We start from the raw sequence: 18,563 nt of genomic DNA on the forward strand, positions 1-18,563 counted from the left end.
TCTGTTGTAGGGAAGAGACACAGGAGGAGCAGAGGCCTCTCACTAGACATATCTATTGGCTTCTTGAGGCTGACAATACCATCAAAAATTTTAAAAAGAGACATCAGGTACTCCAGCTTGCTGACTACCAGAAGACTCAAGAAGATTAGGGCTACAAGAATTCAAAGCTCCAGGGCCCATGGGACAAATGTTTGCAGCAGTTGTAGGTGGGAGGGCTTCCTCCTCCACTGATAGCCTCATTTGGTGTACCTGGTGATAGTTATTGCTGAGTGCTGCTGCCTTCTCCTTTAGATGAAATGGTTCTCCAACTGAATCTTTACTACTGATTCATTGAAGTCAAGGTACTTCAGGGTAATCCCATTTGGGTCTTGATGAACACAATTTCCAACATTCAGCTGTAGAACAAAGTCTGTGAGTCTCCAAAGAGCATGCATTGGCTTGCTGTCATAATGCAATACATTCATCACATTCATCAGCTGGGTCCTCCTTGAGTCATTCTGTAGTTATTCAGTTTACTCTATGGTGTGTGTGTGTGTATGTGTGTGTGTGAGTGTGTGTGTGGTTGTTGTTGTTGTTTTTAATAAAACGTTTTATCTTTATTTATTCCCCTCCACTTAGGACAATTTTACAATGCTAAAAACTTTTCTTGAGCGTTTCTAAAACAGTCCCTGGCTGAATAAATATCAGACAGGGAAGCTCTGGAAGCATCCTCATTTCCATTCTCAGTGGGGTCATGGCCCAGTCTCCCAGCTCCTGGAATGCAAGTCTGGCATTCTTTTTTTTTTTTCTGGGACAGACTCCGGAAGCTCAGCCTAAGGGATCAGACAGCCCCCTGCCCTCCAGAGAAATGGATCAAATAAATAATCATTGAAAATGAAAGAGATTTTCATAGTTTCAACAAAGGCTAAGAAGACTATATCTATTTTAACCCTACTCATAATGGTAGCTTTACTACCACTTGGGTTCACAGTGAGGTCACAATCACTGGGTGTGTTGGAAGGGTGTAAGAGTTATGTATCAAATTGCATTGCCTGCTCTTCACTAATTTGCTAGTGCAATCTGGCATTTATTATAGAGAAGTTGGCAGAACTAGGAAAAACATAATTTCCAACCCGGGGCTGGCAAGAATTACTTAAGGTTGTAATTATGGGTCTCAGCACAGAAGTGATTGATGGTCATCTTGCCTGAGAGAAGGAAAGACATAGAGCAGATCACTGGGACACACTCTGCTATGAGGCCACTCTTCACTTTGCATTCATGATAAATGTACATAAATCTCTTAAACAAATTCTACTGAAAAAGACAAGTTATGGAGTTTAGTATCAGTTCCACAATTCACCTGCAGTGTGAACATGGGCAGTCTATTAGGATCTCTTTCAGCCTAGATTCTGCACTTGATCTTGGCTAATAGATAAAGAAATAGCAAGCCTCAGATTCATTAGCAGTGACATTTGATGAATATTATCTACTCTCCATGGCTATAAAAAAATCAAATCAGAAAAATGGCTGAGCAATTATTTAGGAAATTGAAGGGATATTTATACAAAATTATGATTTCTCACTACTCCTAGTGTCCATGCCATATGATCAAAAGAACTCTGCTGTAAGACTAAACACTAATGGCAGTAATGGTTCTATTGAAGTACTGAAGTTGAAATACTCTATTGTAAGACTAAACATATAGCTTTACTATGAATCTAATATAAGTCTACCATCCATCCTAAAAGCTAAAGGATTTCACCCCCTCTAAAAAAAATATCACTGAGCATTGCTTTGCATCAAACAGACCTGATTTTGAATTGTGCTTCTACCACTTATTAATTGTATGACCTTGGAGAAGTTTCTTAATGTGTCAAGACATATGTATTTCATGTTTGCATTTAATGTATAATTAAAGCTCATTCTTTTAACAACAAATACTACTGTTAGTTTATTTATGTAGAAACTCAAGCTGAGAAATTAATTCCTTTTCTAAAGATACAGCACATGTAAATACCTGAATTGAATTATTATTATTATTATTATTATTATTATTATTATTATTATTATTTTAACCAGGTATTCAACTCAGGGTCACTTGCCCACTGAGCCACATCCCCAGCTCTATTTTGTATTTTCTTTAGAGGTTGGGTCTCACTGAGTTGCTTAGCACCTCACTTTCACTGAGGATGTCTTTGAACTCACCATCCTTGTGCCTGAGCCTCCTGAGCTGCTGAGATTACAGTTATGTGCCACCATGTCTGGCATTTATTATTTTTAATTGACAAATAAAATTATATATAATTATCATGTACAACATGTTTGAGAATACGTACACACTGCAGAATAGATAAATTGAGTTAATTTACACATGCATTACTTTATATGCATGTCACATTTTGGTGGTGAGAATGCTTAAATGTACTTGTTTCAGAAATTTTCAAGAATATGGAACATTGTTTTTAATTGTAGTCAACATGTATACAATGAATTTCTTAATCTAATTGAATCAGAATTTAAGCCCAAACCATCCAGATCTGAGGTTATTATCCTTTCTATTATGTAATAATACATGATCAAAGTACAGAGCACATAGTAGACATCTACTGGCTGCAGGCATAGTATCTTGTTTAAAGTTTGGTCTCTGAAGCCAAAGTGCCCGGGTTCATTCTGGCACTCCCAGTTATTGCCTGTGTGACCATGGGAAAGATAATTACGTTTTCTGTGCCTCAGTTTCTTTCCCTGTAGAATGGAGATAAGCGTAGCCCTATTCTGTAGGTTTATTCTAAGTGCTGAATTAATATATGTATAGTACTTAAAGAAAGTACTCAATAAAAATGATCACTGCTTGATGAAAATGATTTTTCTGACCTCTTCACCAATATGTAATGTAAACATACTGTATCACTGTCTATTTTATGAAGAAGCAAAGTATATAAGCACTAAAAATAAATAATTTATGCTTTGTAGAGTTACTAGTAAGTAATAAATATTTCTGATAATACATATTTAAGGCTGAATTATCATTAATCACTATGAGACAAATTAGGGGGTATTTTTCATTTTATGTTTTTTATTATAACTCATACAGGTGCATTTTCATGAAGTTTGGCAAATACAGAAATAGGGAAAACTAATCAGAATTTCATTGTTTAACACAATTGCTGCCAAAGTTTGCTGCATTTTATTATTTATTGCTCTGTTTGTATATATGTGTGTATATGTAGATATGCAAATAAAGTAAAAAATTCTATAAACATAGCTTGGTTTCTAAATTGCACTTGTTTATGTAATAGAGTTTTAAATATTTGGTTTTAAATATTATGAATTTTTTTAATATATAGCCCATTGTTTCTTAAAAGTGCATTTAAGATAAAGCTCAGCATGCTATAATTTTAATCCAATAGGGTTTTTATAAATATAACATCACTATAGTCTTAATAAGTTTTAAACACATTACATATAAAATGATATATCACAGGAAATAGCATTTTAAGAAAGTGTCTTTTCCTTCCTCAAAAGGTAACAAAACATCTGCTTTTTTTGAAATAAAGAAGAGAATTATAAAAATAGTATTCTTGAGCTATATATGTCATCTTTCAGATATTTTGGGAGTTCCTCCCATGTGCAAATTTCACACACAAAAAAAAATCAATGAGGTCTTTGAACATAATTTTTAGCATATGCAAATTGTCTACATCTAATTATACTTAGAACTGCTTATCTTGAATATATGAAAGCATTTCACATATCTTAACAAAGATTCAAAGTTCTTTTAAAAGATCTAATTTGGAATTATATTAACAAGAAATTCTACCAAAATATATAAGATACTACCTATAATAATATATCACTACAGACTGTTTCTAAAGCACTGAAATGAATGTTATATTTCAAGAAAAATATACTGCAAATTGAATTAAAAATAATTTTTCTATTTTTTACCTATTGTAATTATTTATTAAAATGCAATAAATTCAAATAGTATTTTTTTAAAATTAAGCAGAGTCAATTCGATGAAGACTTTACTAAATCCTCATGCTCTTCTGCCATCCTTTTAAAATATTATCCTCTGCCATTTTTTAGTTTTCAGCTTTCTGTGATCATTATTTAGGATTTCTAACTACTTGTTGTCAGTTTTATTTATAAAATATATCTGAGAAGTGTCAGTGGATGCCATCCCAATTTAACATTGATGCCTTACTTTTAGAATCAGAAGAATAAACAACCCATTCAGCCATCTAGGAAGAAAGTATGTATCTCATATAGAATAATTTATATTCCTAGGTTATTCAAAGGGCATTTAATCTGGAGCATTTTTGTCAAGGAGCATTTATTGGTATTTCCTTTTTTTTTTTTTTTTTCCTTTGGCGGAGGGTACTGGGGATTAAACTCAGGGGCATACGACCATTGAGCCACATCCCCAGTCCTATTTTGTATTTTATTTAGAGACAGGGTCTCACTGAATTGCTTAGTGCCTTGATTTTGCTGAGACTGGCTTTGAACTTGAAATCCTCCTGCTTCAGCCTCCTGAGCTGCTGGGATTACTTACAGGTGTGAGCCACTACCCTCGGCTTTATTAGTATTTCAATGTAATCCTGGAGGATGAGAATTTAGCCTTTAGCATCCTTTAGCATGCTTACCAGAAAAGGGAATTACAAAACTGAGAAGTTGGAAAAGAAGCAAGATAAACATAAAAAGAGGAAGGAAAGAAGAAAAAAATAAAATCAAAGAGAAGGTGACAGAAGGAGGGAAGTGAGAAGAGGGAGGGAGGGATTTCACTGCACCCATACTTCTTGCCACCTGCATTGCATCATTTAACTATCAATCTAACCATAAAATGCAGGCTTTACCTGTGTTTTACAGAAGAAAATGAAATTGAACACTTCTTGTTAGTAATTGAGCTGGGGTTTAAGTATCTGACTTCAAAACCTGTATTTGGTTCTATATCTACATATCCAACACTAGAAATCGGCTTTTCTACTGCCTGATTTATGGAAGTACCTCTGTCTGTCTTTTCTCTAGCTCATTGCAGAGTCTGACACACAGTATTATGAATTTTTTTTTAAGCATTTGTTAACTGGCTGAGTGAATGAATGGTTCCAAAAAGCAGAAGAAAAATGAGAAAATGAGGTTTTGTTCTTATACAATAAGCAAAGGGAGGCAGACAAAGGGAGGTGGGAACTGCATTCAGTTGAATTTTGACCTTAGAAAGTAAGGTTATTTGAATTTAGTTAAAGGTGTGAGTTCAAATTGGGTATCACCAAGAAGTTTAGTTTCTGCTCAGATGATTTTTAGGTTGAAAAACAAATAAAACACAGGAGGTGTTTTCAACCAGGTACAGATCTATGGATTTTCTTCTGCTAGGAAAGTTCAGAAGTGTGGCCATAGATTATGAGGATTTATTGGATTATCGCAAACCACATTCCTGCTACAGGATTTACTCTCAAATAAGTATTGAATTCCAAAGGCTCCTTCAGACCTGAACCGGCCTGCCCCAAACTGCTATCTTACACATTTTGAAGCCTTACACTTTCTTAGAACGGAATCTCCCAGGATGCAAACTTAATGTATCAGCTGCTTTATTGGCAACCCAAACATTAAACATTCTGATTATGCTTTATACAAACAGATAAAAGGAAGGCAGCAGAAGGTATTTGGTTTGTTAGGTTATTCAACGGAAAATTCATCTGACAACTGTATTAATTACAATGCTCAGCTTAATGAGTAAAATGGCCTTCAATAATAAAAGGAATGTAAGCTAGCATTCAGTTTAGCAAAATATGGTCAAACATGACCCAGTAGCTCAAAGAAGCACATAGTTTCTTATGTCCTCCTGCTCTAGCTTTCACAATATCGGCTTCTGTGTAGAAGCTAAATGACTATTTACCAGAGTTTTTCATCTTGTTCTCCTGCTGATACAACCGGCCCATGTGCATTTTGTAGCCTTCTTCATAGTTAAATTTGGCCATGTGACTGTGATTGAATTCTGGCTAAGAGGCAGTGGGCAAAAATCCTCCATGTTTCTCCTCACCAAAAAATGATGGAGACAGCATCTGTTATGGTTTGAATGTGAGGTGTCCTCCCAAAACTCATGTGTGAGACAATGCAAGAAGGTTTGGAGGAGAAATGATCGGATTATAGTCTTGGTCTAATCAAGTTGATTGATTCCGGATGGGGTTAACTGGGGTGGTAACTGGAGGCAGGTGGGGTGCACCTAGAGGAAATGGTTCGTTTGGGGCATGGCCATGGAATATATATTTTGTGTCTGGATAGCCAAGTCTATTTAGATAATAGTTTTCAATCACAACTAAAAGGTAATGGTTTTCTGAATTTGGACCCTCAAGGATTGGAAAAAGATGACCAGTTATAGAACTCAGATGGAAAAAGATTAAAAGTGTGTACCCTTCTCACAGATTATTTATATACCCTTCTCACAGATTATTTAGAAAGTTTTCAGATAACTATCTTTTAAATTGAGAATGATAGATATGTAAGGCAAAAACTGAAATGAATCAGACTTCCCATGTGAGTTTAGAAAATAACTATCCTAGAGAAAGTTTCATGTGCCCTTGAGAATAAAGTATATTCCACTGCTGTTGGGTGGAAAATTATTTTTCTGTCAAGGCCATTTGATCTATAGTGTTGTTCAAACTTGTTTTTTTCCTTATTGATTTCCTGTTTGGATGTCACATCTATTTTTGGAAGTAGGGTATTGAAATCTCCCACTCCTATTGTATTGCCATTCATCTCTTCCTTTAGATCTGTCAATGTTTGCTTTATATATTTAGGTACTCTGATGTTGGGTGCCTATGTATTTATAATTGTTACATCATCCTGTTGAGTTTACTCCTTTAACATTAAATAGTAGGATTTCTTTTATACATTTCATCACTGGGCTTTTTTTGATTGAGGAGCTTAATCCATTTACATTTAAAGCAATTATTGATAGGTATATACTAATAAACATTTGATTAATTATTTTCTGCAGGTCTGCTTTGCTCCTTCTTCTCTGTCTTCTTTTTTGACTTGCCAATTTTTTTTCATTAATATATTTGACTTCTCTCTGTTTGTATATCTTCTTTTTTGAAAAATATTTATTTTTTAGTTGTAGTTGGACAAAATACCTTTATTTTATTTATTTATTTTTATGTGATGCTGAGGATCAAACCCAGGGCCCCGCATGTGCTAGGTGAGCGCTCTACTGCTGAGCCATAAACCCCAGCCCCTATGGTTTGTTTTTATGTGTTTTGTGTGTGTGTGTGTGTGTGTGTGTGTGTGTGTGTGGTTACCTTGAGTCTTATGTGAAACATTCTATGAGGCCTATTTTAAGCTGACAACTTAATGGTTGTATATATGAAATATACCTAGATTTTTGTATATCAACTATACTTTGACAAATTTTTAAAAGAACTTCAGTACCTGAAAGGAAACAGATCCAGTATATTTTGAGGAAATTTAATTGCTAAATTAAATGAATCAATACCAAAAAAATGCCTTGACTACCTGTTTTCAAATCTGGATGCTCTAAAATGCCATGAGCAGAAAAGAACTATGAAATATGTGTAACCCCTGAAAAGCAACTACTCCCCAAAACTAACTTCAGCTGTCATCATGAAAGGTAATGGAGGATAAAAATTATTAGGGAAATATCTCGCAGAGGAGTAGTTAGTCTTTAGAAAATAAAAGATGAAAATGTTCCTTTTAGAACATAGAATAAAAGTTAAATCATGGAATAATCTTTTTTTTCTAGTAAAGTAAGATCTTATAATTCTTTTTCTTTCTATTTTTTATTGGTTCTTTTTAGTTATACATCACAGTAGAATACATTTTGATAAAATTGTACAAGTATGGAATATATCTTATTCTAGTTAGGATCCCACTCTTGTGAGTGGACACAATGGTGGGATTCACTTAGGTATTTTCATATGTATATATAATTATGTTAGATTTATTCTACCAATTGTCCTATTCCTATCTCCCCTCTCTTGCCTTTATTCCCCTTTGTCTAATCTAGTAACCTTCTCTTCTTACCCTTCACTTTTATGATAGTTTAGCTTCCACATATCAGCAAAAACATTCAACCTTTGGTTTTGGGGGATTCACTTACTTCACTTAGCAGGGAAGTCTCCAGATCCATCCACTTACTGGCAAATGCCATAAAGTCATTTTTCTTTCTGGCTGAATAATATTCCATTGTGTATATATACCACAATTTCTTTATCCATTCATCTGTTGATGTGCATCTAGGTTGGTTCCATAGCTTGGCTATTGTGAATTGTGCTGCTATGAACATTGATGTGGTTGTATCACTCTAGTATGATGATATTACATTTCTTACCTGGCAGGATTTTCATCATTACTATGTACTACTGATTTAAGTAAAATCTCACACTTCTTTGTGTGAATGGAAGTTTTAATTGAAGTTATCCCATCCCTGTTTCAATACTATTTATTAAATGGATATGGGGGAGTAAATACATTATTTATTTTTTGCTTCCAATTCTTAAAAATCATTAGAGATGATATTCAGATTAACAGAGATAAGGAGTAGCACCTGTAGATCATAATTGTGATGAGACTACAGGTTGTCTCCCTCAAAATGGGATGAGTATCTTTTGTTATATGGGAGGAAAAGCAAAATAGCTGTGTGGTACCTATAAAGTTGCAACTCTGAAGGGATTAGCTGTTCATAAAAACCATTTCCTAGTTTTTATTCTGGGATTGAAGTTTGACTATTATTTCCCACTGGCCTTTCAGTCAAGTGTAATCTTGTGCCTGATGTCTGGCCAGAGAAGTGTGACAGAACTGAGAAACCATTTTCAGACCTGACTCATAAAAACTACCCACATGTGAACTTTCAAGTTTTTTCTCTTTCCACGACTTGATGAAAAGAGCACAGAGATTGTCCAAGCTGTGTGTTGAGAGTAAAGGAGCCATAAGATGCAAGGAGTTTGGCCATTTCTGCTTCTAATGAAAATGGTCTGAAGGACCCAGATTTACTTTCCTTCTAAAATAACCAATGAATTCAACAAAATATTTGAAACAGTGGTTTTCTATGCATTGGGCATAGACATCAGGCATTGAATGATAGTGATCCCTGAGGAACCATGAGCAAGTGACCTCTATGTCTGTCCCAGCTTGCTGTCTGCAGTGTGTTTCCAAGACCTAGCTCAGGGAGGCAGAGACAGGCAGATCCCAGCACACTCTAAACTGAGGACTCAGAGATGGAAGTCTGAGGGAACCAAGGCAGCTATAGTTCACAGGGCAGCATACCAGAAAGGAAAGAGTTTTTCGGAGGGGAACTCAGGCTTTATGCAAAGGGCACCCCTTGAGTTTCCAGCAAAGTACAGATCAGCACATGTATGTGAGGAAACTCTCTGAAGCTGGAAAAGAAATGACCTAAAAGGAATCATACATGATGCTAAATAGAATCAGTCTTTCCACCAGAGTAATAAATATAAAATGAAGGAGTCTTTATTAAATGGACCTTTAAATCTTCCAGTGTTGCATTTAATAATGCACCATTAATTGTATTGGTCCAGTAAAATAATGTTTGGGTAGTTACAAAAATGTTTCTTTTAAAATGAAATTAAAATAATAATGATAATTTTAAAAACCACCAAAGGACAGTCTGGGAAATTCAAACAAACAAAATCAAGTCCACAAAATTCAAAATTCAAAACAAAACAATGCAATGCATTATTTGTACTTCAGGTGAATCGTTATTAATTTTAATATTGGAATTTAAATGTCAATGATATTATCTATCACATGTAATTGGTATTTAATTTTAAATAAATATTTAGTTCTAGATTTATTAATTTAATCTATACATGTGTTTTGTGCATTTTATAGTTCTAAAAGAAATGTTTTTAACTAGGCTTAATCTTATACATATATCAGTAACATTATAATAAAAATAACTTAAGCCAACACTAGGAACCCATGAAAATATTTTATTTTAAGGAAGGTCAATATTTTACTCAAGTTTTGGATCTACTATAGAACTTTTTTCCTAATAGATATGTGGTGAAAGAATTTGCTCTACATTTCTGAAATTCCCAAACTTTGATGAGAAAATTGTCAGAATAAATGGGATCCAGGGGACAGGGAAAAGAGGGTTATAAGGATGGAACTATTCTACATAAAAATATCTTAGTTAATGTTTAAAAATTACTTTAATGGAGACATTTCAGACATGGCATATTCTTTTTTCTACCCTGGACTCCAAGTGTCTTAAGGAATTTTCCGTATCTGATAAATCACTATCTTGCATTCCACCTCATTTAATGAAAAATGTGTATTAATTTAGGCAAACACATTTCAAAATTGTCCAAAACTAAAGAAGTGGCAAATCCATCCATAAGCCACACACATTTCAACTCAAACTTTACTGGACATGTAATGAAAACATTTACAAAGTTGTGGATATGCAGATGAAAATAATATTGTATATTCCCATGAATATTCACTAAGAGAGGCAGGTATGAAGATAAATTGCAAAATAGTATGGTAAAAATAAAACAAATATGTACATATTTATTTTGTATTTATGTTTAAACATATATGTAATTTTATATATGTCCAGAAATTGTTCAGAGGATAGAAACATTAACTTCAGAGGTATAGTAATGGAGATAAAAGGATCAAGAAAACTTTTATAGAGGAGACATTGGATTCAGTTTTAAATGACGAAAAGATTTTTCTAAACAGTATGGATAGGGAGATGATTCCACATAGAAGGGACAGACAGTATGTGCTCTAGGAATAAAAAGGCTGGACTTAAAAAGAAATATAAGCATACATTCTGCCTTTTTTGAGAGAATAAATTACCTAGAAAAGTAATATGTTTACCAGAACTAAATATTATATTTGAATTTGCCTAGTTGAATATATTAAACTTATTTAAACAGACTTGGCTTCTTTGTAAAATCAAAGGGAAAATTATAAAGTACAATGTTCTCATATGGGGTATGAAGTTAATATTAAGTGACTAAATACATTTTCATGCTTCATCTGGTAACCTTCCTGACTGGTACTTTGATCATATTTATTCTTATACTCTGCACTAAAATCAGGGTGATAAAATAGACTCACTGGAAGTAATGCAAAGATGTGGATCTTCAAATACGCTATTAGCAAATATAGTTACATCAAACCAACTTTGTAATAATTAAGTCCTTGATTTAATGCCATTGAAATTACTCAGAAAATTCTCAGATTGGCTGCATGGGAATGAAGATGAACATATTTTAATACACATCTAGTAAAGAAGAAGAGGACCTCCCTAAAGAGTAATGCCTAGGAAGTATTGTACTTCATTAATCATATGACAGCTGGTGCTATTTCTTTGGATTTAATAGCTGAAACTAAGCAGCTGAAAAATTGCAACATTTTGCTAAATTTAAAGTTGTTAAGTGATAATCAAGAGTTCTTGGCTGAAGAATTGGCACATTGCTGATTCAGGCTTCTTGGATCTGTCAGCGGAAGTTTCTTACTCTTTCGCTGCATCTTTTTCCACTCTTCTATGGTTGTTATCACCAAACACTGATGGCTTCCCCCAGAGAACCACTCTGCTTTTACTTATTTCCAGTTCTCAGCTACTATCCTCTCCTTCCTGCACTCACCATTCACAGTTTCAATAGTGCTGTCTGCTTTTAAAGCCTTTCCAAACTAAGGCAATTGCGCCTGTATTGTGATTCATAGCATTCACCTCCAGAAGCTCAGAACACCCAGGTCTCCTGGACCCTCCACCACTTAAAGGACTGTATCCCAAAATCTGATCCCATTTTTCACCAAAGCCTTAACTTCTTCCCCTCTGCAGTCCTCAAACTTTGAAACATTTGCACTATGTCCTCAAGAACTCACATCTAGTCTGTAATCAGCAAAATCCTCCATTAACATTGTGGAACAGTATCTACATCTTCTGGAAAATGATTTTGCTAAGACCTTGCTTCTAGCTCTCTAGCATATGGGTATAATTTTAGGTTTAATGTACAGTTAGCAGTTGAGAAAAGATCACTCCACATGAGGCTTTCAAAATGATTTTTTTTTTCAGACTGTCATGTATAACTAAAATGAACCAATATATTTTTAAAAAGGAACAAAAATCAATAAAAATGTTTGGATATAAAAATGAGTTTTTTCAACCTCCAAGCAAATGAGTTTAGGTGGATATGCATTTACTAAAGAAGATACTATCCATCATTTAAATGTATTTTATGCTGCAATTATAACAGAATAGTTCAAGGAGAATCTGAAGTCATAATTCATTTCTCTTCCCAGTGATTGAAAATAAAAAGGTGGGGAGGGGGTCTTTGGTATGGTTCAGAGCCCAGGCTTGTCGTTACTTTTAGAGGTTTGAATAATTGTCCTTCACTCTTCTACTAGTGTGTCTACAATGTAAGACCTCAAACTTTTTACATCCTGAATTGCCTTATTTTTTTATTTCTCATTTTTATTGACTCTTTTTAGTTATATATAACATTGCAATTCATTTTTACATAATTATAAAAGCATGGAATATAATTTGCTTAATGCAGTTTCCAGTACTTTCCCTTTCCCTCCCCTCCTCTCTCCCCATGTTACCTTCCTTCTATTCTATTCTACTAATCTTTCTGTTATATACTTATAGGGTTGTTTCTTTTTTAAATTAGTGCTTTGTGGATACACATAATGAGGAGATTCACTGTGGTATATTTATATATGTACATAGGAAAGTTAGGTCAGATTCATTCCACTGTTCTTCCCTCATCCCATCCCTCATCACTTGCCCTCAATATCCTTCCTCCCTCTTCTCCACTGATATTTCTTCTATTTTGATGGAATCCCCCCTCCCAATTCTCTTTTTCTCCTTTCCCCTTAGTTTTCAACTAGCTGCTTCTTATCAGAGAAAACATTCAACCTTTGACTTTCTGGGTCTGGCTTATTTCACTTAGCGTGATAATCTCCAGTTTCATCCATTTACTAACAAATGCCATAATTTCATAACAGTAATATTCCATTATGTATATATACCACTTTTTCTTTATCCAATCATCTGTTGAAGCATACCTAGGTTGCTTCCATAGTTCCATGGCTGTTGAGAATTGTTATGGCTGTCTCCCTATAGTATGTTGATTTTGTTTCTTTTGGATATATACCAAGGAGTGGAATGCTTGGGTTATATGGTGATTTCTGTCCTAGGTTTTGAGGAATCTCCATATTGCTTTCCAGAGTGGTCTCAACTAATTTGGTCTCATCAACAAAGTCTGAGTGTACCTTTTTCCTGCACATCCTTACCAACATTTACTATTATTTGCATTTTTGATAATTGCTATTCTAAGCGGGGTAATATAAAATTTTAATGTAGTTTTGATTTGCATCTTCTTAATTGGTAGAGATGGTGAACGTTTTTTATTCATTCTTTTCAGAAGTATCAGTTTGATTCTTTTGCCCTTTTTTTTTTTTTTTTTTTTTTTTTGGTGTTAAGCATTTGAGATCTTTGTATATTCTGGATATCAATGCCCTACCTTTGTGGTTGGCAAAGATCTTTTCCCATTCTGTAAACTGTCTGTTCATGCTTTTGTTTCATTTTCTGTGCCAAAGCTTTTTGAACTGATACCATCCCACTTACTGACTTTTGGTTTTATTTCTTGTGCTTTGGGTGTCTTGTTAAGGAAGTCAATTCCTTTTCCAACACAGTGGGTGTTGGGCCTTATTTTTCTGAAGAGACTGGTCTTGAACTCTTGGGGTCAAATAGTCTTCCTCCTGCCTCAGTCTCCAGAATAGTTGGGACTTCAGTTGTTTTCCATGGTACACAGCTAATTTTGTTTTCTTTTTCTCCTTCTTCTTGAATTGCCATATTTATTTTTATACTGAAGAATATAATATCTTTCCAATTCTTGAGAAAATACAACAAGATAATTTACATGAAAACGACTGAACAAAAATTGTATACTCAATAAATTACATTTTTCCTCTCCACTTGAATGTTTTCTATGCCTAAGAAGCTTTTGCTTAGGGAAAGGGTGTTTGTAACCATACTTTGGACACATATCTCTGTTGCTTCAATGAACATAATTAGTACAAATAGAGGGGATCCTGCTTTTCAAATTGTTCCTTCACCTCCATATTATAATTTTAAAAATTCTTCATATTTGCATATTCTTTTCTATCATTCAAATTGCTTTCAGGTGTGTTATATTATTTTCACAACTCTGCAAACATTAATTCATGTTTACAGATAAGGAAATGTATTTTCAAAGAAATAATTTTAATTTCTTACTGTTTCTCATACAATTAATCTATTTAGACAAAATGTAGTTAGTAGTTATTATTCTAAATAGAAGAAATGGTCAAATTCTAAAACTGACTCATCAAATTAGGGAATATAGTTTAATAAATGAAGTTTAACCTTTAAAAGTTAATAGAGAAAAGGATTTCTATTTTCAAATGTAGGAGAATAGATCCCACTGGGAGAAAATTAAGCCTAGACAAAGTTAGATAAATTATTCAAATCCCAATTTTAAAGACATTAAGAGAGGATGTGAAAACAATAACACTAAATTAAAATTTCCAAGAAAAAAATCCCTTGAAAAGTTTGCTCATAATCTCAAGTTTTTTTTTCCCCTGAGATCATTTATCCATTCTAAGACTAGCCAGGATTGGATTTTACCCAGGTCTAGTACCTTTACTAGGGAAAGGGAAATATGAAAGCTGTTGACAATCATGCAAGATTGGAATAAAACAAACTGGAAATTTGGACACCATATCTCTGTAACTTCAACAAACATAATTCTAAAGAGCCCTTGTGGGGCAATTCCTACACTCTGGGGCTGTACCAGAGCTGGGAATTAGGCAAAAGTTTCTATGAAGAAAGATTAAAACTTCCTTAGTCTCAGATGGTTAAAATATAAAGCAAGACCAGTGGTAGGAAATAAACATGAAATACATACTCAATCTCTTCCTAGATGCATTATCAGATTTAAAAATTATGTGAGATCTGAGGTTGAGGAGGTATATGGGAAGCCCTGAAAGACATGCTTGAATATCAGTCTTTCCATGCTGAAGAAACAAAGACCAGAAACCCACTCAATCCAAGCGCCAGGATTTCGTACTGCTATATGTTCTTGGTGAGTTGTCCTCTTTAATATTATTTAACAACCCTCTTCATCTTTGATAATAGTCCGTGTTGTTTTAGAGGTAAGAATAACCTCTAAATGTTCTAGTATCTACATTGTCTGCTAGTATTATATCACATTGGCTCTTTTGATCCGTTTCAGGTAAGTACAAACATACTCATCTCCTTCACCCACAGAAATTTCCCTCATATTGACAATATGGTATGGTATTTTCATATTGTTAAATAGCTAAAAAGGTCTTCCATTATATGCTGCATATCCAGTATGCATATACATGATGGCTGTGCTGTGAAAGACATCAAGAAGGCTGTAACATTCATGTCCCTTCAACATATGCTCTCAACATTCATTTTGCACAGATGCATATGACCAATGATATTCCCACATGGCAAATAATTTCATAAACACACCAAAATGATGATGCCTGGAAATTCTCAGCACAGTAAGCTCTAGCTCTTCCTCTTTCTTTCGCAGTCAAAATGCAATTTAGTGGATCATGACATGAGTCAATTCATTCTGATTTTCTAAAGTGTATTATTTCTTGGAAATTATAACTAATACTTAGCTAACAATATATTAAATTTGTAATGTCCCCAGTTTTGGTTGACAGATCCATAGCTGAAACAAAACAATATGAACAAATCCCTACTCCTCCCAAATTCCAAAAGGATTCTAAGATACCTATGTAGATTGATAAAGAATGTAACTATAAAGCTATCTCCCTAAATAAGATTGAAGGATGTGAAAACTTTTGAAGGAAAGTAGTTGATAATGTTATAGTACTTCTGGAAACAAATATTTTAATAAACAAATAAACAAATATTTGTTTTCTTGGGAAACAAACCCACTCATTTGCATTTTGACTGTTTTAGCCTATTGAGAAAGGTTTCAAAAAGACCACTTAGATGACCTGACATATATCCCTTGGAGTCTTGGAACTACTACTTGTGAAATGTAAATTTAAAATGCTGTAATGAAAGGTCCTACTGCCAGAGTCATAAATGATGCCTACATTGAGAGCCAGCTACTTTTCTCTGATGGCAGGGGAACAATGCATATTTGTCCAGGACCCAACATAGATTATGTAGTAGGCAACCAGCCTAGAGTTATTTTTAAGAGACTTTCTAAGAGTCGACCTATTGACAGACCTGTCAGATTAATAAAGAATGGTATGGGAGCTTTGAGTGGACAGTCAAAAGGAAAAAATTGCCAAGATATTTCAAAGCTATGGAAATCAGATGTTCCCAATTGAGAAATTGTCAAAGAACTACGAATGTGACTAAGCTGGGAAGAATAATAATTTTGAAGTTCCATCATGCCCAGAGAGCACTAGTTCCAGATCACAACCACACAATTCAAACATGCTATTGCCTGAATGTAATCTCTGCCCTCTCCTTACACCAATCCCAGAGAGCCAGGAATTGCAGCTATAAAGAAGCTCGTCATGTTTTCTACCCCATTACTGGCTTCTCAATATGGTGCAAGTTGTAGAAAAGAAAACTTTAAGTTCAAATTAACTTTCTTGTTTTTTTAATGCAGAATGGATATTTTTTAATTACTACACTGCGATTATTCTTAGAACTAAAGTGGTTTTTTTTTTTTTAATCTGGAAGTCATTGAAATAGTCACTATTGATCCAGTTCAGGTGCAAAAGGGAAGAAACACCTTGATAGAAGTTAGATGAATGGATGTCAGTATGAAGGAAGCAGTTGTATGGTTTCAGACTAGCTAGATGTTCATCGAGATCCTCACCCAGAAAATTCAAAAATAGTAATTTCCCAGCTTCCTTTACAGTTGAATTGAAGTCATGTGACATGAATCTGACCAATAAAATGTGAATGAAGATGTACTACTACATAGGCCCCATTATAAACCACCTCAATGATTTCTGATATAACTTTCTCCTGACCTTATTACTAGACAGGCATGACTACGAGATTATAAAGCTGAATGATGAGAAATCAATATGCCTGAATCACTGCTTGAAAGTCAGCACTACTCAAAACCCCTAGCAAATCACTTGATCCTGAGCAGATTGTAACATAATCAAAAGACAAACATTTGCTGTTTCAATCAATGTGATTTGGGTTTGTTTTCCCTAGAAGCTAGAGTTAATTAGCCTAATAAATATATGATCTCACTCTATTTCTACAAAATTCTGAGAATATTAACAATTATGTGCCTCATACCTACACTGATTGTGATAACTAAATGCATGGTAACACTATGTAGATAATAATTTTCTTGAAGAATTAAATATGCAAAACTTTCTCTGGAAAACCACAGGAGAGTCAAGAATCAAAGAAGTCTGTACCTTAATGGACAGAGTGACAGAACTACAAGGTTGTTTCATGGACGAAAGAATTGTGAATATGTGAACTCCATGGGCATAATGAAGGCCACCAAATGTAAACTTGATCCAAACCTTTATGAGTCAACTCCTGGTTCCTCAGTGGGAAGAAGAAAGCATACATTTTGGTTGGATTAATCGGAGAAAGATTTGATTAAGGCACATTTGAGCTTCACCCAAAGAGGTGGGTAGGATCAGATTAGGAAGAGAACAACAAGGAGGGTATTCTTGGAGGGAAGTATAGCATAAAACAAGCAAAAACCAGTGCAGGTACAGAGCTGACTATAGTTATGAGGGTAGAAAATGGAACAGTCATTCAAGGTTATGGATTCCTATATTATACTATGGACATTAAGTCTGAAAAGATGGAAAGGAATACAGGAGAATTTTAAATAAAACACTGATAAGGTATTCTATCAGATGACTCCTGTTGAGTTTATCATGTGTCAGTTGCTGTGCTAGGTGCTTCTTATTTCATTTATTAAGCTCCATTGAGTTATGTTTTTTTTTTATTAAATGGTAAAACGAGGCAAAGGGAAATAAAATATATTGACCTCAGGGCACAAGCATGGCAAGTGTAACATCTAGAATTCAGACTGACTAGTGACTAGAGCAAGCACTATCCTCTATTTTAAGAATATGTAACAAGACATTGGAAACAGTAGTGACACTGGGAAGAGTTTAAACTTTGGAAGTGTAATAACCTCCACTTGAGTGCTTTATCATATGAAGTCTTGAACGCATAAAACATTTTGAGTTTAAGTATCCTTTTTTTTAAAAAAATGATAATTTTATTTATTAATTTCAAATTAAAAAGATCCCAAGTGTAAACAGTAACTTGTACAGTACATAAATCTCAGTAGATTGTTTCATACATGGTAGCTGTTATAGTACTATACTGGGATTTGTGGGGTGTAGAGAAGATTATAAATTCAAATTTGAGATTTTTATTTTTTGAGATGAGATTATAGAGTTAGGCATGGCTAGAAAGTACCTAGCAGATACTTGGTACTTACATCTTATTTAACCCAGTTCTGATTTTGTGGTGATAGTGGGCTATGCAAGTAGCACTGTTGATGATACTTTCAGGTAAAGATTTTGAGCTTGGG

The sequence above is a fragment of the Marmota flaviventris genome, chromosome 9, assembly GCF_047511675.1.
Source record: "Marmota flaviventris isolate mMarFla1 chromosome 9, mMarFla1.hap1, whole genome shotgun sequence".
NCBI classification, from domain to species: Eukaryota; Metazoa; Chordata; class Mammalia; order Rodentia; family Sciuridae; genus Marmota; species Marmota flaviventris.